We start from the raw sequence: 22,886 nt of genomic DNA on the forward strand, positions 1-22,886 counted from the left end.
CTTTTCCAAGGCAACCAATTTTGACTCCATAGTAAACCTTACTAACTAATTTTTATTTTTTTTTTAAATGAAAACTCTAAAAAGGGTTTATGAAATCCGAGTACATGGCATGTAAAGGCCAACCCATTATAGAACAACCCGAAGGATTAGAGAAAGTTATGTGGATGATAAGTTTGATTAATTTGTGAATTTTGTTAGAAGAGTCTAATTGCACAACGATTCATTAACTAAATTCCTACTTATTTATCCTAAGTGTGGGTAAAACATTTGGGTACCACATCGATGCATGCTTTCAATCTCTTTTTATGTTAGTGTTTGTAACGTGTGGGAGATTGTTGTAGTGTTACAAACTTTATTTTAAATAGCTTTTGGATTTTTAATTTGTATGATCGTTTGGGCATTAACACACACTAATATTTTTTTTGGGGAAAGTCCACATACCCCTTTTAAACTACTACCTAATTTACAATGTCCTTCTCCCAAATTTTCAATTGTGACAATGTCCTCCCAAACTACTAAAACATTGTCAATGTTCCCCCCAATGACGAAATTACCCTTAGTAAAATAAAAACAAAAAAATACTAAAACTTCTAGAAAAAAAACATAAAACTAAAAAAAAATAATAATAAATAAATAAATAAAAAAAATCCAAAGTGTGGCAAATTTAAAATTAAAAAAAAAATCCTTTCTATAAAAAAATTAATTTTTTTTTTGTTTTATAACTTTTTAAATAAAAATTTCCATTTAAAAATAAAAAATAAAAATTTTCATTTAAGAAAATAGAAAATTTTGTTTTCTAAAACAAAATTTTTTTAAAAAAATTCGTTTTAAAATTTTTTTTAAATTTTCGTTTTAAAAAAATAGTTCTTTTTAAATTAAAACTTTTCGTTTTTAAAATTTATTATTATTTTTTTAAAATTTATAGGGATATTTTTGTCTTATTGAAAAATATATAGGAGTATTTTTTTTTTTTTCTTTTCTGTTGGGACATTGACAATATTTTGGTAGTTTGGGATATATAGTCACAATTGAAAGTTTATGGTGAATATTGTCAATTCGATAGTAGTTTGAGGGGTATCTAAACTTTATCCTATGTTTTAATGTTATTAAGACAAGTGGTTTAAGAAAATATCAGTTATAACCGTTTGGTTATAATCAATTTTATTTTATTTTTTTTACCAAAAGGTTTTCTTTGGTTATTTCTGTTGGTCAATTTGATGTTTTTAATCCTCAAGAGTTATGACCGCTTGCCACTTTCTACTCAAAACACAACCGCCATTTGCCTCTCGTTTGTCTTTATGTTTTTCCTGTGTCTTCCAAATTTCTCTCTTTCATTAGCAGAGCAGAGTATATTCTACTTAATTTGCCTCTATTTGCTGGCAAATATGTTTCTATGGCCTAGATGGAGGTTAGCGTGGCTGTGGGCGGAACTAACATTTGTAGTTTGGAAAAACAAAATTAAGAATTTTAGAGACAAATAGAGTTTGGAAGATAAAATTAAAAAATTTAAAGTTAAAATTTTAAATTTAAAAAATTTTTGGAGACTACGTGACCCCCTTAGGGGTGGGCCCCGCCCCAAGGGGCATGTAGTTCCACCCCTCAATAGGGGCATTAAGTGAAACCCGGTCTAAGGAATCTCTTCTCCGTCGACGACTTGTGGATCTCGGGCTCATATCGGGGGTGAATAGATTGGATATCACCGGATTTTAGGGGAATTCTGGCGCCGACGAGAGGCTGAGGCAGGCCGACAGGTCTCTCCGGCGAGTCATGTACTTGAACTATTGAGGCCAGGGCTGAGAGACATGGTGTTTAGGCTGCCGGATATGAGTTTTCTGGTGAAAATGACCGGAGATTTGAGCTGGAACTCGGCACTGGTGGTTGACTCGGGGGAGACCGAGTGGTATGGGGCAAGTGAAAAGTGAAGGTGTTTGGATGTAATCGGTTTTCACATGAAGAAAAGAGAACACACAATTTGATGACTGGTCCTCTTTGCATTTCGAACTTTGACAAGGTTTCGAAAATGGTCGATGGATTGAATCTTCTTCTACATATTTTCATAATATAATTTTGGGAGGTTGCATGTGAAGAGATTTAATAGCACCGAGTTATATACTCTATTCAATTTTTAAACAATGTTCTTGTGTGATTCTATAACATTATATTCTTTACTCTAATTTTATTCTATTGAATTCTATTTATTTTTTTTACTATTATTTTTCGTATTAATATGGTTTAATATCGACAAAGAATATTTTGCCCCATCAAAATTATTTCCAAACATATATCTCTTCTAACATCCATAGAGATGCTAATAATTATTCCTGGAAAGCAAGTTTTACAGCAAGGAAAGGAAAAATACAACAAAGCTGCAGCAATTTCTCCATAACCAACTTATTCTTCAAATACTATCATTTCTTCAGCACATTCATTATTGAAACCAGATGTTTCTTCTTCATGCAGTGGCTATGGACTTTGAGCCCCACGTCGTATTGGAGGCGGTGCAAGTTTAGGCCCGCAATTCTGGCCGGTTACAACACTAGGGTTGCAGCCAGATGGTGGTACAGAAGCTCTATCATGTTCCACTGTACATGTAACATTAATGTTAAGCAATTGCAATTTTCCCCGTTAACTTACAGTAACTTGTACATGAATATGATAAATTCAAAATCAACCTCATACATGGTACTGGTTAGTTTTTTCTGTTTAATTTTTCTTTTAACATTAATTTCTCGCGTTATTGAATATCATAAAATTTTTTGTTGATATGATTAATCCTGCACCCTCTTGTTCAGTTTTCCAAAGTATTAATATAACTTAAAGAAAACTTCACAAACCTTTCTGAACTTACACTCGTTTTGACATTATTCCCAAAGTTTAAAAACTCTCAATTAAAGATACTGAACTTTTAATTTCTTTCAATTACCCAATTCCATTAGAATTTTCTGTTAAATCTTGTCAAAATACCCACATTTATATATATAGCAAATATGTTTCGAATATGTTTTTAATATAAAATAAATAAACCCCAGAATCTTTACAATTTTTTATTTTATTTTTATAATAAAAAAATAGGTATTTTGAAAATTTTGATAAGATTTAACAGAAAATTCTAACGGAATAAGATAATTGAAAGAAACTAAAAATTCGATACCCTTAATTAAAAGTTTTCAAACTTCGAGAAAATAATTTTAAAACGCGAGAAAATTTAGGAAAATTTTATGAAGTTTCTTCTATAACGTGATAGATTAATAGCCTAAAACTTCCAATTGATAATATCTAATCAACAAATTAAGATCGTGAAAAGTTAAAATATGGTTGAAATGAATGACAAAATTAATAATGAAGTAGAAGCATGAAGCATAGTTTCAATATTAGTTAGGTATGCAATAACAAATTAATCATAAAACTAGTGCATGCATGTTGTAGTTCATCTTTTTGATGTTAGAAAATAAGAAGGCATGCATTGGAATTGGTATAGTCTCTCACCAGTATGAGATAATTGTCGAGCTTTTATGTCGGAAGGAAGGAAGATTATGAAAGCCAAGAGAAAGCATAGTACAAGAAATGTCTTCATATTTGAGCGAGGATGAGAGTACTAGAATGTGTTTGCTTTATGATTTATCCTACTATTATTTATAGGTGCATTCTGGAGCATGCAAGCTTCTCCATGTGGAAAAGGAAGCAACGTAAGAAGACTTATTGACTTCGGAATAGTCCACAAATGTAGTGGCAAGAAGACTTAGGACTTAAGAAGACTTAAAGACTTTACAAGTCTTAATTTTATTATTATTTTTTAAAATAAAAAATAAAAATCAACTTCCTAACGTTCTTACTTTCTTATATCATTTGGTCACTTTTTATAATTATTTAAAAAAAAAAAAATCTACTACAAAACAAAATTTTTCACTTTTTTTATACAAAAAATTTAAAATTCTATCTACTTTATATTACATCAATTACCTCCTATTCCAAACCAAAAACTAACTATACATGTCCGTTACCAAACAAGTTGTGACTCTACATTCATGCAAGTCCATTTTGGGACTCCACATTTGTCCCATTGGAAAACGATTTTTGTCTTCAATTACTTTCCTTTATTCTGTACATCTATGGCATGATTTAATATAAAAATTGGGTTAAGATCTTATATGTATGCATCTCTTGTAAAGGAGCCCTCAGAGATGTCACCGCAAAAGAGAAATAAATTAAAAGAAAAAACGATTTTTCCTATTAGCCTCCTTAACTTTCAATACTTGTCTTATTGAGCTCGCTTGGAGAACTTCTATAAAGGTAAAGCGGTCCACGTCAAGCCTTTTCAATTATATTTTGTCCCTATACCCTCTTGATTTCATCATTGCTAATTTAAGCATCAAAAATAATTCTGTCATCACTCCCGGCCAATATGTCACTCTAACCCTTGCTAATTTAAGTTATGATTTTTGTAAGTTTCATGGGACAAAATATCAAATTGACAGTAGATTTCGAATTTAACAGAATTTATAAAGTTGGTGGATATATTATAACCTAAGAGCTTAAGTAAATCGATTTATCTTGGTATTTAAATGATATTATTTTGAAGAGGGACCGTGAAGTTCGAAATGATTGTTTGAAAGTTTAGCAAAAGAAAAGGAGAGCATTTTGGTCTTTTATTAGAAGATATTTAAGGGATTGATATTATAAGAATAAAAAATAAAATAAAAAAGTGGATTACAGCTTAAAGATATTTAAAAAATAAAAAATAAAAATAAAAAGACAAGAAAGAAAAGCAAAGCACGGAAATGCGATTTTGTCAATGAAATAACATTTTTGTCAAAGGGAGCTTAAATGCAAGCGAATCCCAGCATTAAATGGTTGGTGTGATCAAGCTGCTGCGAACTTGCCGTGTAGAAAGTGCCGATTCAACATTTTTGACATACACGGCCAGCAACATGCCACGTCCTAAATCTGAGGGCCACAAAAATCTTTCCTAAGAAAATCATGACCACAAAAGTCTCTGGAAACCTGCCACTCCCATACTTTCTTTCTTGGGAAAACTTCATAAAACTCCCCTGAAGTTTCAGTCGATTTGAAAAACTCTCCCTGAATTTTTAAAGCTTTCACTTAGACCCTCTGAACTTTGGTTTTCTTTCACTTTGGACCCCTTTAACATTAAACTACGTCGTTTTGGATGTTTTATACCTATTTTACCCTTCCCCAAAACTATGTCGTTTTATGTCCTAAAATCACAACACATATCCAGCCCAAAATGACGACGTTTTAAGCATAATTTTTTTAAAAAAAAATTAAAAAAAGTAAAATATATATATATATATATATATATATATATATATATATATATAAAAAAAAAAAAAAAAAAAAAAAAAAAAAAAAAACCGGGGGTGGCTGTAGCCACCTCCTGGCCGATCTGGGGGTGGTCGAACCACCCCCTTGGCCAAAAAAAAAAAAAAAAAAAAGGGGATGGGGTGTTTTTGGGGGTGGCCGGACCACTCCCAAGGGGCTGGGGTGGTTTCGGCCACCCCATACCGGCCGTATGGGGTGGCCGAAACCACCCCCAGCCCCTTGGGGGTGGTCCGGCCACCCCATATGCACCCCCCGTTTTTTTGTTTTTGTTTTTTTTTTTTTTTTCCTTTTTGGGGGTGGCCGGACCACCCCATGGCCAAGGGGGTGGTCCGGCCACCCCCAGACCGGCCAGGGGGTGGCTGAAGCTACCCCAGTTTTTTTCTTTTTTTTTTTTTTTCTTTTTTTAAATTTTTAAATTTTTTCTTTTTTAAAAAAAATAAAAATTAATGCCTAAAACGACGTCGTTTTAGGTTGGGTAATTTTAGGACACAAAATGACGTAGTTTTGGGGAAGGGTAAAATGGGTATAAAACATTCAAAACGACGTAGTTTAATGTTAAAGGGGTCCAGAGTGAGAGAAAATGGAAGTTCACGGGACTTAAATGAGAGTTTTGGAAATTCAGGGAGGGTATTTCAAATCAGCTGGAACTTCAGGGGGGTTTTCTGAAGTTTTCCCTTCTTTCTTTCTGTTTTCTTTTCCCATACTCTTCTTCTTCTTCTTCTCTCTCTTCATTTTGTTCCTGTTAAGAACATTTTTAGCAAATTCTTCGGCATTTTTCCTATATTTTACGGATTCAAATTACTTTTTGTTTTACTATATCAAAATACACTACAATAACTTTCCTTAATCATTCCCTATAGTATTAAAATATATATATTTTTAATTATATTATATATATATATATATATATATGTGTGTGTGTGTGTGTGTGTGTGTTGATGACAATTTTCAAAAGGTGACATGGCACTGAGTCCAAGAGATGCTAGCCTGCAAAAGAAGAGAATAGGATAAGAGCTTACTGGGTTGTGCCAACAGGAATATCTCCAATGCTTAAGTCAGTTGATGCTTAAATCAGTTGATGATTTGAGAGAAAGAGAGCAAGTGTGTAGTAACCCAAATAATTTAGCTTAGTTATAGGGTTAATTTGGGCTTTAGACACTAGAAGGGTGGACAAAATGAGGTTCTTCTTGAAAACCTTGAAGCGGACGTACAGTCCGAAGTGTTCCAGAGAACGTTGTTTTAACCAGCTGTCTGATAGCTCCTATTTTCTTATTTTAGAATTGTTTTGATAGAAATATGACAATTAGAAGGTTTTTCACAGATTTGGGGAACCCGGATTGAAAAACGCTATGCCGACTCCAAAAACTTGTTTATCACAATTTAGGGGCAATATGGGAATTTTGGGATAATATTGATCGAATTGAAAAAAATTGGAACTTTGTGGGGGTGGATTGCAAATATTGAAACTTTGATGTTCGAATTGAAAAACGCTGTCAACTTTGAGGGAGTAAACTGTAATTTTCTCTTAATATTATAAAGCAATAAACAATTCAATCACCCAAAATATATAAAGCAATAAAGAGTCAGACACAGATATTTTGGTTACAAAGAAGAAACCTTTTAGAAACCGATCTAAAAGTAAAACCTCTCCGTGGTAGCCAAACCCAGGAAATCACTATCAAAAGATTATCTAGAGATTACAGACACTAGGAACACTTACAACTATTTGCAAGACCTTAACTCTGTAAGATCGACAAGCTTACAACTCGTCTCCTTGCTCACAATCTTCTTCAACGTGATTCTTCTTTACCGGACCATTCCGATAAACTTATCAACCGTAGATTTATCAAAGGAATAACTAAAACTTTAAGAGATTCAATTTAACACTCACCACATATGATCTCTCTTAACACAACTTTTGACGAACTCTCCGGGGGCGAAAATTCGTACATCTCTCTTCTAATATGATGTATATATATCAGTACATCAAACCCTAGATCTGAGCCCACTAAAAACACGTTTTTGGGCATATAGGTACGGGGTGTCCGGACAGGTTAATGGGCTGTCCGGACAGGGCCTTGCGGAGCAAAAATATGCTTGTTGGAAAGCCTGTCCTGACAGCCTAGCACATTGTCCGGACATAGCCTGCAGTACGGAGAAAACAACATTCTAGAAATGCTATCCAGCCTTGATCAACAGCTCCGATCGATGGGCGTTTGTGGTTTGATTGAGTTGAAATTTTGTAGAGACATTCATGACACATGAATCTACATTATGAACGATGAAGATTTGATTATAAGCATTCTATATCAGTGTCTGAGCCCATGGACAATAACCTTTACATTTTAGAACTGAATTAAGCCAACACAAGAACTAACACGGATCATTTGGAATACTCGGAGACGTTATACAACCCAGGTGAGTTTTAACTCACATAATACTCGTTATTTTCCGTGCACTGTACGACTATTTTGTGTACCAAAAATATGCATGTTTGCAACTCTCACAATTTATACTTGCTACACATGAACTATAGTATTTTTAAGAAAAACGTTGTGCTGAATATGTTAAGAAAGTGAGACTTGTAAAAGCATGCATGTAAAATACAGACAAAATAATTTGCATCGTATGACATGGTACACCAATACGTGCGGTATAATGGTCATGGGCTTACTATACATGTTAGCTTTATGATCAAATGTGTGAGTGTTATGTGGACTTTGGATCCAATGGTTTTGTGACCTGGTGCTGCCATTCCCAAATGGCTTGGTTACTACAGGACGAACATCATTAGCGGTGTGGGCCACTCAAGGTCGGACTCAGTCGTGCCACTAATGTTATATACGGTAGCGTACAATATCCGAGGTGCCAATGTTGTATTACAGGTCCCTCGGGACAGCGCCAACCCCGCTGGGTAGGGGTAATATTTTGAGTAGACCGTACAGTTGAACTATGACTGTCACTCTATATCATATGAGTGTGATATATATCTATATCACACCCATGTAAAACTGTCACGATAGAACTATTGTTTTACTAAAAATTAGAGTTCATCACTAAACTGGCATGACCATTATTTGCGTTAATATTCACTAAGTCTTAGGCTTACCCCCCTTTCTATTTATGTTTTCCCTCATCATTACGAATATCTGCGCGGTTTAGCTATCCTAGGCGAGGATGCCATCGGAGTCAACTTGGGTGATAGCCCAGTACTTGATTAGAGTAATTTTTGAGGACATGGACCTAGTTTGGTTGAAGTCTATGTGGAAGGATGGAAGAACAGCCCGTGATGATATGATTGAGATTTTAATCTCGTTAGCCCTACTTAAGCTTAGATCTAGGATTTGATCTATTGATCTTTTGTTGGAACAATGTTATGATATTATGTTATGGATTGTAATCCTATTTCGATGACGGTCTAATGACCGGTACATTTGATGGTTATCTATATATTATGAGGTTTTATATTTACTCTGATGCATGTTGTATAGATGTTAAATTTACTGTTTTCTATTTCCTATAGTTTTCAAAAGTCTTCCTCTAAGATTTTCTCGTTTCGACGAGAAATGTTGAAATCCCTGAGTCTTGTCCTGCAAGGGATAGGGCTGGGAGACAAACCATAGAGTCAATTACTAGTTAATTAATTTGCACATCGGGGTCGTTACAAAGTGAGCAAGAATAGCTTAAGAGTGATTAACCAAATACCTGGTTGGAGCTTCCATTTTATAGGCATCAAGTAGTAGTTAGTGACCCTCGATTCTCGGCCCCACGTTCTCGAGGATCCACCGTGCGCAATGCTGGAAATGTGGATCATGGGATCGTGGGCTAACTCCTGATCATGGGATCGTGGAGTTAGTCGATGGCTTAGCCACATTCGTCTACACATGCCTCGGTTCAGCGTTTCAAGCTTGACCACGTTCTCTTGTGAACATGGTTTTTCTTACTGTAACCCTTTTTTCCTGTTCTACCCTCTGTGGGCTAGCTTAACTTTGGCCTGGGCCTTTCACTGGTGGGCTTTATACGATGTAGATACACTTGGAGGTATATTGAGTATTTAGTGGCTAATCCATTACCCAACAATATATATAATATTAAAATTTAAATAAGATAATGACTAGACCAGGTTCCAGTCAGGTCACAATGAGTCCCAACTGGGTCCTAGTGAAGTTTGGACAATGGTTCGATCGAGTTCCAATGAAGTCTTAATGGTTTCCCGATCAACTCCTGATGAGTCCTAACGATGTCCTAATCAAGTTTCGAAGAAGTCCCGAACAGGTCTCAATGGTGTCCCGACTAGATCTTGGCAAAGTGCGGGCGGTGGCCTGACAGGGTCCCGATGAGTTCATGCGGGGTCAAGATCGAATCTCAGCGATATCCTTACCAAGTCTCGATGGGGTCTCGACAGTGGCCCCATGAAGTCCTTGCGGGGTCTCGGCGATGTCCCGACTCGATTCATCGATTTGAGAATGAGATGTTCAAACTCATAAAATAGTTTACAATTTCCATTTTTTGAAAATCATTTTATGGAAAATTAAAGATGCTTGTTCAATCAAACCGAAAGTATTTGTCGTTGACTATTATTTTCGGTCGCACCAAACGTCAAAAAATAAAATAAAATAATTTAAAATTATTTTATACCGAAACAAATAGAGCCTTAATATTAACACAATACTGGTTTGAAAGAAAAAAAAAAAAAAAAAAAAAACCTTCCTAACTAGTAATATAACTCTTAAAAAAGTCAGAAATACCACAGAGAATAACCAATTCTTGACAAACCATCTTGCTATTTCCAAAACTTGACTTTAAACCGATAACTTCTCCCAAATAAGAACCCATTAAAATCTGAATTTTTCCAAACTCGAGTCTCTGGTAGGAAACATAGTAGTGCTATCAAACGTGCTCTAATTCTCTTTATCAAACTTTACAAAAATAAAAAAGTAAAAAAGCCCTAAAAAGTAAATAATAATAATAATAATAAAAACAAAGAAAATAATAATAATAATAATAATAATAATAACAAATGCTAAAAGGGTGCGTTGTTGGTGGGAAAACTTTTCCCTCTTGTCTCACTCTCCCTCCAAAATGATCACAAATCAAACACGGTTTCTCAGGGTCAGAATCCAAAACCCTAGTGACCAACCATGGCCTCCCCTTCGGCTTCGCGGTACACAGGCGTCACCGGAAGAATCCAAACTGCAGCTTCGACACTGTACTCCGACAGTCAGTCCCTCATCGATGTAAATTTCCTTCCTGTGTTTTACCATTTTGGAAGTACTTTTTGGTGATTTTGGGAATCGAATTTGTTTCCATTTTTTTTTTTTTTTTGGAAAGAAATTCAAGTTCTTTGAAAATGCTGGCCAAGCAGTGCCTGGTAGCCCCAAAGTCTATACTTTGATTTTGAAAGAAGTTCGCGTTGTTTTCTGAAAGTGAACACAATGGGATGCTTTTGCTTTTAAAGCAAGATAAGTTCTTTCTAAGAGTTGATAAATGCTAAAACTCAGTGCTGACTGATCCTATATTATTGTCGAAAGCTGCTGTTTGATTGCCCCATTGAAACTACTTTTTCTTTTTGTTGCTGAATACAATATGATTTTTCGCTAATAAGTGCTTCGAATTCCTACCCAAATGATGCCTAATCACATTGCATGTCCTATCCATGGTGTTACCACAACTCAATTTTGGGCTGTTTGTTTCAGGAATTTCGGAAGGCGTTGAATATGATGAAGGAAATTGGGGTTGATTTGGAGAGAGATAATCAGTCTCAGATGGTATTCTACTATTCTGGACAATGAGCTTTTTTTTCTTCAATAGTATTGTTGTTTATACTTTGTTTGATTGCGAGAGAATATAGAAAATTGAAAGGAATTTAAATTTTTGGATATGAATTTCTTTTCAGCATTTGGCAATTCAAAAGGACATAATACTTCCCCCAACTTATGAATAGAAATTTTTTTAGGATTAATTCAGTCTCATTAGGGTTGGCTCAAATGGGAAGGGCCTTACTCTTGGTGGCATTTCCATCAAGTCTAAGTTTGAATCTCCTTGGATGCAAACAATTTTTTGGGGCAAGCCGGAGTATTACCCGATTCGTGTGGAGGGGGTGCTTTACATGAGTTTGAAGTTTACTTGATAGGGGTGGGTACACGAAATTTCAATAAGGCTGCACATGGCTTGGCCTAAGAGGCTTGTAAACGGTTCATTGAGAAGACCTGGAACACTACAATTCCAAGGGCCGTCCGTGATATTGTTTTGATGGAACAACCTGTATCCATTTGATTCTTCATTAATGAGAATTCATCTATTTCCTCAAAAAAAGAAAAAAGAAAAAAAAAAAAAAAAGGGTGTAAAATCTAGACCGTCTGTTTTTTAAACAGTAAATATCATGTTACTTTTTCTAGGGCAAGGAATTTAGATTCGAAGATAATGCGTTGATATTACTTGCTTTTTTAATAGTAGATTTGAATATGATGAAGAGAGATAATCAGTCTCAGATGATATTGTACTATTCTGGACAATGAGTTTTTTTTTCCTCATAGTATTTCTGCTTATGCTTTGTTTGATTGTGAGAGAATATAGAAAATTGAAAGGAATTTAAATTTTGGGATCTGAAACTGAAGCCATTATCTCTTGCTTTCTTGTTTCTTAATGCCTTTGTTGATTTGTTAACTGCCTTTTGGTTGATCTATAGGAGAGGTGCTTGAACTATAGAAATAGGCCTTGAATTTAGGTCCACAGGACTATGTAGCACTTGAATCACAAAACATATAAACTTAATTTTATATGATGTATTTCTCTATATAAATTAATTAAAAGTCGAGTTGCTATGGTCTTAAAATTTGCTCCAGTACAAGCTGAAACTATTAAATAAGTTAATTCAATAAATGCCTATCGAATCAGAACAATGAAAATAAGTTATCTAAAAGAAAGAATGAGGTGAAACCAAAGAACTCCTAATATCTCTCTTTTTTAATCATGTCAAATACCTCATTTTTCACGAAATTATTTCATGAATACAGCCATAATCATGAACTTCAGCAATTCAGAGATTACCATTTCAAACACCTTCTATCAATGACTTCAACGAGTTCATATTTTGAGACTACAATCATTAATTGCTATCATTTGTGTCCCCTTGGTAGCTAATTATAGGTCACTACAATCATTAATTGTACCAGTTTATAAATGTTACTATTATTTTCTACAATAACAACACAATGGTTATAAACAGATGTCTTTAGGAGAGTCTCAAACTTGTTACATTATTTCAAAAGCACGAACATAAAAGAGCTACATACAAACTCAAACTTCACATATTAATTAGCTTCCTTCAGTATCTTGTAGAAACTTCAATTTGATCTTGTTGAGTGTGGTTACAATACCTTTTGCATTAATCCTTTGCTCATGTAACTCAGCACAACACTGCAAAGCCAATATCATTAGAGAAGACATACAATTCTCCATAGAAGCACAATCACTTTCAATTCTCAACAATTTGGCATCAACAACTTTAGTTACTGAAAGGGGTGAAGACTCTTTTACCCAACGCTTCAAGCTCATTTCTCCATCAAACATATCATTTGTAGGTTTCTTTCTCGTGAAAGTTTCCATCAGCAAAATACCATAACTATACACATTGCCTCTTGTAGAAACAATTCCTCCCGATGCATACTCTATTATATTGTAACATAACAACTACTCGTGAGAATATAATTATATATTCCAAAGATATAAAGTGCTAAAATAAATATTCTACCAAGAAGATATAGTTATTTGTGTATGCATGAGTATAATGATAGACATGTAAGTTCTAGTTGTAAACTAAAAACATCACCTGGTGCCATATACCCAATAGTAGCGAGAGTCATGGTTCGCATCATAGAATCCTCATCACCTAACAGTTTCACAATGCCAAATCAGCAACATGTGCAACCATATCTTCATCTAATAAGATATTGCTTGGCTTCAAATCGCAATGAACAATAGGTGTTGAATAACCATAATGAAGGTATTCCAGCGCCAATGCGACATCAACCATTATATTTAGTCCTTGTAAGATACTCACACAACGGTCTGGAGAATACAACCACTTCTCTAGGTTTCCATTAGGCATGTATTCCAATATAAAAGCTTTGAAGTCAATGCTACTACATGTGTTGATGATCTTGATAAGATTTCGATGACGAATATTACGTAGTACTCCACACTCTGTATCAAAACTTTTGGATGCCCCTTCTACTACCAAGTTGAAAACTTTTATTGCAACTATCATCCCATCTGAGAGGGTCCCTTTGTATACTGATCCGAAACTCCCTTTAACCAAGTAAGTTGCTTGTGTTGAACCCTTCTGTTGCGTGTGTTAGTTCATGTTGGGAAATTCTTCTCCATGTCGCTAGTGGTATTGAGTTTGCCTCCATTGGAAGTTTTGCATTCTTTTTTCGGCGTCTTGTCCATACTACTACAAGGGCAACTACAATCAATGTTAACCCAATTGCTGATAATACATACTTTAGCATATAAGCTGCTACAGTGTTTTTTGGTCGAGAAACACCTTCTTTACATGGGGGAACTTGTAGTTGGGGAGCACCACAAAGTCCATCATTTGACAAAAATGATGCAGCAGAGAAGTGTGCAAATGGTCCTCCTATAGGAATTTTTCCTTGTAGTCTATTGAAAGAGACATTTAGATATTTGAGGTATGAAAGTGCTTCCAAGGACTTGAGAATCTCTCCAGATAAATTGTTATTCGAAAGATCCAAGAATTCCACGCTTACCAATTCACTAAAAGATTTAGGAATTGAGCCTTCTAATCGATTGTTTGCCAATGAGAGATCAGCTATATCTTTGAGGCCGCCAATTGTTGTTGGGATATCACCAGATAGTTGATTTTTTGATAAATTTAATGCTATCAAGACCTTCAAATGTCCCATCTCTAATAAGAGAGAGCCATTTAGAGAATTTGTTGACAACTCAATAATTAAGATATCTGTAAGTTTCCACAAACTCAAGGGAATCATAGAAGTTAATTCGTTGATGTTCAAGTAAAGACCTCTTAAAGCAGTCATATTACTTACACATGTAGGAATAGGTCTGGAAAGCTCATTATCATCTAAATACAATTCATACAAGCTCTTTAAATGGCAAAGATCAATTGGGATGGGACCTTGGAGTCTATTATTATCAAGGCTCAAAGCTTGAAGCTTGTGCAATCTTCCCAGATCAGTTGGAATAGGGCCAACCAAATCATTGGACCATAGTGACAAACGTATCAAGTTGCTTAAATTTCCTATATCACTCGGAATACTGCCCTTAATATTGCAATCTTCTATGCGAAGGTATTGAAGAGAAGTTGGGAGACTTCTAATGGAACCGAGAAGGGTGCCATTCAATAGATTACCTGACAAATCTAAATGTGTTAGATATGACAGATTTGATAGAGAAGAGAAGAAGTTGAATTTTGGAGTAGAAGATTCAATGGTCAAATTATTGTTTCCTATTTTGAGCTGCTGGAGGAGCCTTAAATTACCCAAGTGCTTTTGGAATTAAGCTTGAGAATGAGTTGGAATCCAGATCTAAGAGATTGAGTTGTGAGGCATTCAAGGGAGAGCTGGGAATTGTTCAACTTAGTTGATTTTCCCAAAGATAAAGTCCCTGGAGATTTGGAAGAAACAAGCCTACGTTTGATGGAAGGTGGCCTGAGAAGTTATTGGAACACTGAAAGTATTTGTATTGTTGAGATATTAAAGATCTCAAATGGAATTAGACCATTGAAGTGGTTGAAACCGATATTAAAGAACTCAATGTTTTGTAGATTACCAATTTCACTTGGTATTTCACCTGGCACAATATGAACAATTACGCATTATTATTAAAAAAAAAAAAAATAATAAAAAAAAAATAGATGCTTTAAATGAAACGTGCGTACAAGTGATCAAGTGTCTAATAAACCAACAGAAACTTCAAATTAAGAGCTAATTAATAAATAAGCCACTATGCTCACTATCCTCCTTTCACATGGTTAGTTGTCCACCTTGTCAGTTGAGCCTCTATTTTATTAGTTGAGCTATGTGGACAATCTTGTTATTTGTTATTAGTGTGAGCCGTGAATATAATATTTTGTAAGTCTTAAATTTAAATTTGTAAAAAAGAGGAGTACAGGAAAAACAAGAAAAAAAAAAAAGGAACAAGTTTAGTTAGTATGTTCAGTTCAATTGACTAATTTTGTTTTCACTAGCACAATACACAAAATGCATGACAAAACAATGATGGTGGCATTTATTGTTGTCCAAAGCAGGTTTTAAGAAGGCAATGCCCAAAAGTTAAGCTTAAGCTTAACTTTGTTAAGTGGGTGTGGATTTAGGAAGCAATGACCATATGCATGGCAACTGGTAATATATATATTGTGTAGTCAATGAGCCGTAATGTATCTTTTCCTTTTATATTTCTTTATACATATAAATCCTTAAGTACATATATAGCCTTGAGATTGAGATATGAATTTTTATTCTTAAGTCGATCACATTATATATAGACAAATTTTTTTTTTTAAAAAAAAATGCACCTTTGATTTACAAGTAATGCAAGAAGTAGACTTTTGTTCTTTTATTTTTGAAAAATGATGTGACTTTTAAAATTGTAATTTAATTTTAAATAGATTTTTATTAATTAAAAAGTTTTAAAAATCAAATCACTTTTAAAGATAAAAGAAAAACAAAACTCAAGCTTTGCACTCAAAATCGACATATTTCATTAATGATTTGGACAATCATGTCGCATTGGTGTTTTGTTGATCAAATTAAGTCAAAGCTGGCGGCTTTCTTTCACATCGAATTCTCCCCATGACAATAAAATGGGGCTAGGAAAGAAAGTCATTAAAATGATAGTGATGGACCTATTAAAGAATAAAGATTCCTAAAACGAGAAATTTCGGGGTGATTTACTTGCAAGGCCTTATGCCAATTTAGACTTGTTTGGCAACTATTTGGATGAGCTCGCTGTTCTTGGACCTCAACTATTTGGATCGATGTGGAAAAATTGCCAACGAAGTAATGTCCTTCCAAAAACGTCACGGTTCAAGCAATTTTTGGAGACCGACGTGTGGTACCAAGGTCGGCTAGAGCCTTAGGCAGCCCCCTAAGGCCTCCTATTTAATAAGTTCTTCAATTAGTGAATATCAATGAAGATTTATTCTATAAAACAAATATTTAAGCCATTTTTTAAGGCCAATATTCTTTAATTAAGGCTCAAATTAAGGCTTTCTTTGACATTGATTCTCCCCGTGGAAGTAAATTCGGGGTAGGAAAAAAAGTCATTAATTATGATGTTACTGGCAGATCTATCATGGAGATTCCTAAAATGAGGAATTTTTGGGTGATTTACTTGCCAAGCCTCATTCCAATTTGGACGTGTTTGGCAACTATTTGGATGACCTTGCTATTCTTTGACCTTTACTGCTGACAATTCCAAGTTAATGTCAATGGTGAAATCCAATCTTTCAAGGTCGACATTAAGAAAATTGGAGGTTACCACTTTTCTAAACACCAATTAAGAAAATTGGCAGTAAATGCCAAATAGTGATGACTTTGACAAGGTTGTCATGACAAAATTTCAAGCATTTCTTGGCAACTTGATATTAATTACTAATTAATTAAAATTACTTAGACACTTGACAGCAACATTAATCGTCACTTCTTTGGTGAATATGGGCTAAAATTCAAGATAAATGGTATGCAGTAGTCTTGAATTGAGATCTCCTCTTTTTTTTTTTTTTTTTTTTTTAATTATGAGATTCTCAAATTTTTTAAATCGGAGCTTTCTATTACATCTAACAGTCCAAACAAATATAAAAATTGTGTGCTATCAAGGTAATTAATTTTAGTTTTCAACATGTCAAACCCATTTGCCTCGGTAACACACAAACTCCGCATTTATTTGGACCATTAGATGTAATAAATGACTTAAATTTTCTAAAATATGAGGGGATTATGTGTTGTGTCTCAAAATTTTCAAATGTATGCAGTTTATCAAAGAACCCCTAGAATTGCCAAATTGTCACAGATTTGCAATATTGAAAAATAGATAAAAATAATGAAAAGGTTAGGGTTTTGACATCCACCACAAATCAGACTAATTAAGATAATACTAGGTCAATGTTACAATCATGTGGTATAATTAATGCTTGTCAACCTAAGGGCATGGTATCTACACCTTAAGTTATTGATATCCCTAAGCAATGAATTAGACATGGTATCTACTCTAATTCTTTTCTTCCCTAAATGATTTAGCATGGTATCTACTAAGTTGTTCTTTAGGAAAACATAATTCTATGGAGATCGACAAACACATGAGTCATAAAGCATGGTATTTACTCTTAGTTCCCATGTTGATTAAGCCAAGAACTCATGATGAGGCTCTTTTGTCACTTTATTAAGCCCAAGATTCGGTCATCTAAATTGACTTAATTAACAAGTCAATACCTTAAACATATGAGAAATTCAATCATATACACATAATCAATTAAAATAAACCACAATATGATTGAAACAAAGGCACTAGTATTTAATTTTAAACAGACATGATTAGGTCTTCAATCTAGCCCTAAAAATAAGTTTAGTTACACATAATGAAACTAAAACTAAAAGAAAAGGGAAAGAAAAAACCGAAAAACGATTCTTGGAAGTAGCCTCCAATTTCTCTCTCTGGAATTGTGTATGTTTCTAAGAGGCTTAGAGGTCTATTTATAGGCTTTAGGAAAACCTAGAAGTCCTAGTAAACCTAATAAAATCGGAAGACAGACCCCTAGTTCAATTAGGGTTTGGAAAACCTAATTTTAAGCGAGAAACACGTCTTTCCGTATCTAGGCCGCCCGAGTGCGCTCGATTGCATGGGGTGTGCTCGATCGCTGCCTTGCACTCGATCTTATGTCTTATGCGCTCAAGCGCAAATGTGCTCGAACCTGTTTCTGGTGCGACCGATCCCATGCTCTAGTTTTTCCCAAATTTGATCTTTTATACCCAAAACTTCTAGAAATGCTTCATTTTCATTCAAACACCTAAAAATAGACAAAAACACAAAAAGGAAGTAAAACAACACAAAATAGCACAGCTAAGAGATTAACATATATAAATTAAGGGGTTAAAATATGTATATTTTAGCACTCATCAGTACGCTAGCTCGAATCCTCAAACATTTCGAGCCCTTACTATAAAGAAATATAGCTTATTGTTATTCACAATATTAGAGAAACACAAGGTCCTAATCTAGAAGCAAACTAACTAAAAGGTTGCAAAACTCTAATTTCACCCATTCTGGACACTGTTCGAACGCTCTGGCTTATGGTTGAATGTTTGGACTCGAGGTCAAATGTTCAATCCTAATGCAGGGAATGTTCAGTCATATGCCAAAATGCATGCAAAGCTCCTATCCTCAAATCACTGCGTAACAAATCTCATCTTAGGCGCTTAATGAGCGCATGCAAACATAATAAACCATAATATCATGCAAAACCAAGAAAACAAGAGGTGTTTTTAATGAGCACATGCAAACATAATAAACCATAATATCATGCAAAACCAAGAAAACAAGAGGTGTTTTTAAAACGTTTGAGAACCCTTTTCTCTTTCTTAAGAGAATAATAGCACAAACTAATCACAAGAATAACATGAAAATCAGCTGAGTATAGAAGAGTTTACCGTGACGATGGCAAACCACTTCAAAATATCCTCCTCCTCTCTCTAAAATCTCTTCTCACTCTAGGATTATGATTTCTGGTGTTAGGGTGGAGTTTAGGGGGAGGAAGGGGTGGTATTTATGGGAAATGATATGTGCTTTTCTGGTGTTCTCCTCATCATAAGTGAAAATTATTTTATAAAAACCAAGTGAGACAAATAAGAGCAACTTTTTTTTTTTTTTTATATAAAATAATTTTCACCTATGACGAGGAGCTCACAAGAAGAACACCAGAAGAGTACTTAGCATTATCAGGTATTTAAAGGGGAAGGGTGTTCATAAAGCTAAAAATGTGGATAACGGGTTAAAATTGCTTTTTTAGACTGGCATTAAACATTCAGTGTGTTATTACATAGTGGTTCTAAGGTTGCAGGTCAAATGTTTAGTCAATACCCAATGGTTTTAGGTTTGGTCGTCAAACATTCAATGTGGTCCCTGGTCGAACGTTCGCACTAAAGGTTGAGCTCGAACGTTTGGTGGTCCTCCATCGAATGTTCAACCAGAAGCTGAAGTTGGGTTTTTAGGCTGTTTTTCAAATAAAAAGATCGTGTCAAAAGGAATAGCACTTTTATGGTTGTACTTAAAACATTTTACTAATGGTCGTATAGCTTCTCTACAAACTCCTTGAAAGGTTCCACACCCTCGTAATCCGAGAAAAGATCTAGTATCAGTTATAGATTCGTGCTAAAACAAGTCTTATACCTAAATATGTTCAAAACAGACTTCATGCCTGACCTTCAAATGTTTGAACAAATAGCTCAAACATTCGGCCTTGGCCTCGAACGTTCGGCCAAAGAGGTTCAAACGTTTGGTGCTGGGCAGAAAACCCATTTCAAACCAAACAGCCACCAAACTACTTTTAAGCAAGTTCTAAGTTGATAACAAGATCCCTAACAGACTCCTAGTCCAAAATAAAATCTCCATGTAGGAGAAACTACGTCTAACTTCATTAAAACATTAACACATGCTTATATCAAGATTGAAGTTAACAACATAACTACAAGCTCAAAACTTACAAGCTAGACTTACGAAAAGCATTTAAATAGTATAACAACTAGGTAAAGACTAAGATTAGAAGATTACCTCATTGAAATAAAACCTTCAAGAAAACCCACATCTTCTTCCAAAACTCACATGCACACTCAAACAGAGTTTTCTCAGGACAATAATGGCAGAATGAGGTTTAAAGGAGTGAAGAATGGGCTATTTATAAGGTTGGAAAACCTGAGAATGTTGTTGTGCCAGTTCTGCGGGTCATTGAACATTTGGTGGATGGTCCATGGTCGAACGTTCGTTGTACTATTACAGAGTGGTTCTATGGTTGCAGGTAGAACGTTTGGTCATTACCCAATAGTTCTAAGATTGGTCCTTGAACGGTCGGTGGTCCCTCTTCAAATGTTCGTTGTACTATTATCCAACGGTTCTAGGGTTGCAAATCGAACATTTGGTAGTCCCCTATCAAACATTCAATGGTCTCCCTTTCGAATGTTTGGTGGTCCCTCTGTCAAACATTCGGTTAGTCCCAAAAGTCGAAAAACTCTTACTTCAAATGAGCATTATTGAACCTAGTTAATTTATTAACCCTCCAACCTAACCTAGTGATTACCCGGAATACTACAGAAACGATGATCTAATGCAAAGAAACTCGTTCTCGGTGTCAAATTTTCCTTTAGAAGTGTTCTCAAGTCAATACCTAAGGATTGGGGTGGAAACACTAGGTGAGAGAAGGGAAGGAGAGAAAAGGGGAGAAAATGAGCTAAAAATGCGTTTCAGCAATTTATATACCCCATGTCCGGACACGCTTCTCCCATGTCTGGATCGTGTTCGGACACAAAGGGATCATGGAACATTATGTGCTATGGGTTTGCATCTTGTAACATCCCCAGCCTGTTAAGGCTGAGTTTGTCACTTTTCTTCTTTTACAATAAACATTCTTGCAAAGATCTATAAGGTCTATCAGAGTACTTAATTTTAAATGATACAATAAATGTATAAAACATTTTTCAAGAGATTTTATTACAAGCGAAATTAGAGAAAAACATTAAACTTTAGTTGCAGAATATCATATTATTACAATAACTGATATGAAAGGACTTTGAAAGTTAATAATTATTCCCGTCCCCATTCCAGCCTCCTATTCCAGCGTTCTGTCTACCTGAAAACAAGAAATAAAACTGAATGAGCTCAAAGGGGGCTCAGCAAGAAAAATACACAACCATAAATAGTTTTACAACTTTAGTTGCGGAATATCATATTATTACAATAACTGATATGAAAGGACTTTGAAAGTTAATAATTATTCCCGTCCCCATTCCAGCCTCCTATTCCAGCGTTCTGTCTACCTGAAAACAAGAAATAAAACTGAATGAGCTCAAAGGGGGCTCAGCAAGAAAAATACACAACCATAAATAGTTTTACTCCTTGTTCTCAGTTTTGAAAATTGCTTTCACAAATAAATATACATCCAGCCATAATAATAATACACGTATATACAGTTGCATCTCCCGTAGCATATACGTACTATTACATCTAGTAATAGATCATCGTCATAAATCATATTTATAAATCCTCATCATAATATATCATTATAAATCATCCTATTATATCATCGTTGAAAGCATATCATCATTTTCTCATATTAGGGCCCATGTACACTATTGCCCTTGTGTACGAGGGTTGCGGGTCCTTGTGACCAATTCACTGAACTGTGGCCTCAGCCATGCCCGACCGTCAATTAACTCTTTTCTTGGTGCACTCAACGGTCTGTTGATGGAATACCACCTTCTTGCATAGCCTCCTTCAGTGGTTTCGCCTCCGTCCAAGTATCGGACCGAACTCCTCTCATCATTTCTTATCTTGGGGTCAAAAATGCCCTCCTCCATACATGTGCCCTCATTTCATAAACATTTAACTCATTTCTTGTACTTTTCTTTGTACTTCTTTTGATGCATCTCAAGACAACATGTAGGAGGGTTTATCATCATTTTTCTTTCTTATAATCATCATCATTTCTCAACTTTCTTTTCTTAAAATGGAAACTTTTCCAAATATAAACTTGTTGTACTTAGAAAGCGTTTAAAGAAATAAAAACTTTCTAAATAATTCTTTTAGAAATCCTTCATGCATACAACATATCTCCATGACAGGTAAATAAAATAATCATTTACAGTTTGATATAAGAATGAATAAATAGTATGACATAAAGTAATTTTAGAAGGGGTAGTGAATTTACTTACTTCTAAACTGAAGCTAAAAATGGTCTGAAGGATCTAGTTGCTCCAATCTGACTAACACCACTAGTATATCTTTTGAAACTAATTTCTCAAGTTCGTTCTCTCTCGTGTTCTTTATTTCTTGCAACACTTTGTCTCGCCCTTTCTCTCTCTATTTCGTGTAAACACTTTCAGAAAGAAGAAAGACCGAGTAGAAAACGGAAGAAGGAAGAATATGTGGAAGAGAAGGGAGAGGAGTGGTGAAATTTGTGAAGGGGAAGAGCTCTATTTATAGGGAAAAAAACCAATACTATTCCGCCTTTCATTTACAATTCTACCCTTCATTTACTATTTCACCTACCAAATACTATTATACCTACTATTTACTATTTTACCTACCATTTACTATTCTACCTACCCTATACTATTCTACATTTCAAAAAAAAAAAACTATTCCACCTTCCATTTGCTATTATACTATTACCAATCTCCAATTACCATTCATACAATATCATAAATTCCTTAAGAATTAATATTATTGCCTGATATGAATATTAATATAATCATAGCATCAAATTAATATCTCTAAAATAAGACTTTCAAAATCTG

General features: G+C 34.7%; 1 long non-coding RNA gene and 1 pseudogene across 1 annotated transcript; both read right to left on the minus strand.

Moving 5' to 3' along the window:
- Positions 1–2,286: 2,286 nt before the first annotated feature.
- Positions 2,287–3,612, minus strand: LOC132176375 (uncharacterized). Its single transcript, XR_009439513.1, has 2 exons — positions 3,487–3,612; positions 2,287–2,582 (listed from the first exon to the last, which is right to left on the minus strand). It is a non-coding gene; the product is annotated as an uncharacterized LOC132176375 (long non-coding RNA).
- A 9,004-nt stretch (positions 3,613–12,616) lies between these two features.
- Positions 12,617–15,196, minus strand: LOC148586718 (uncharacterized; annotated as a pseudogene).
- Between the last annotated feature and the right edge of the window lie 7,690 nt (positions 15,197–22,886).

This window comes from Corylus avellana, chromosome 3 (assembly GCF_965113065.1).
Source record: "Corylus avellana chromosome 3, dhCorAvel1.hap1.2, whole genome shotgun sequence".
NCBI classification, from domain to species: Eukaryota; Viridiplantae; Streptophyta; class Magnoliopsida; order Fagales; family Betulaceae; genus Corylus; species Corylus avellana.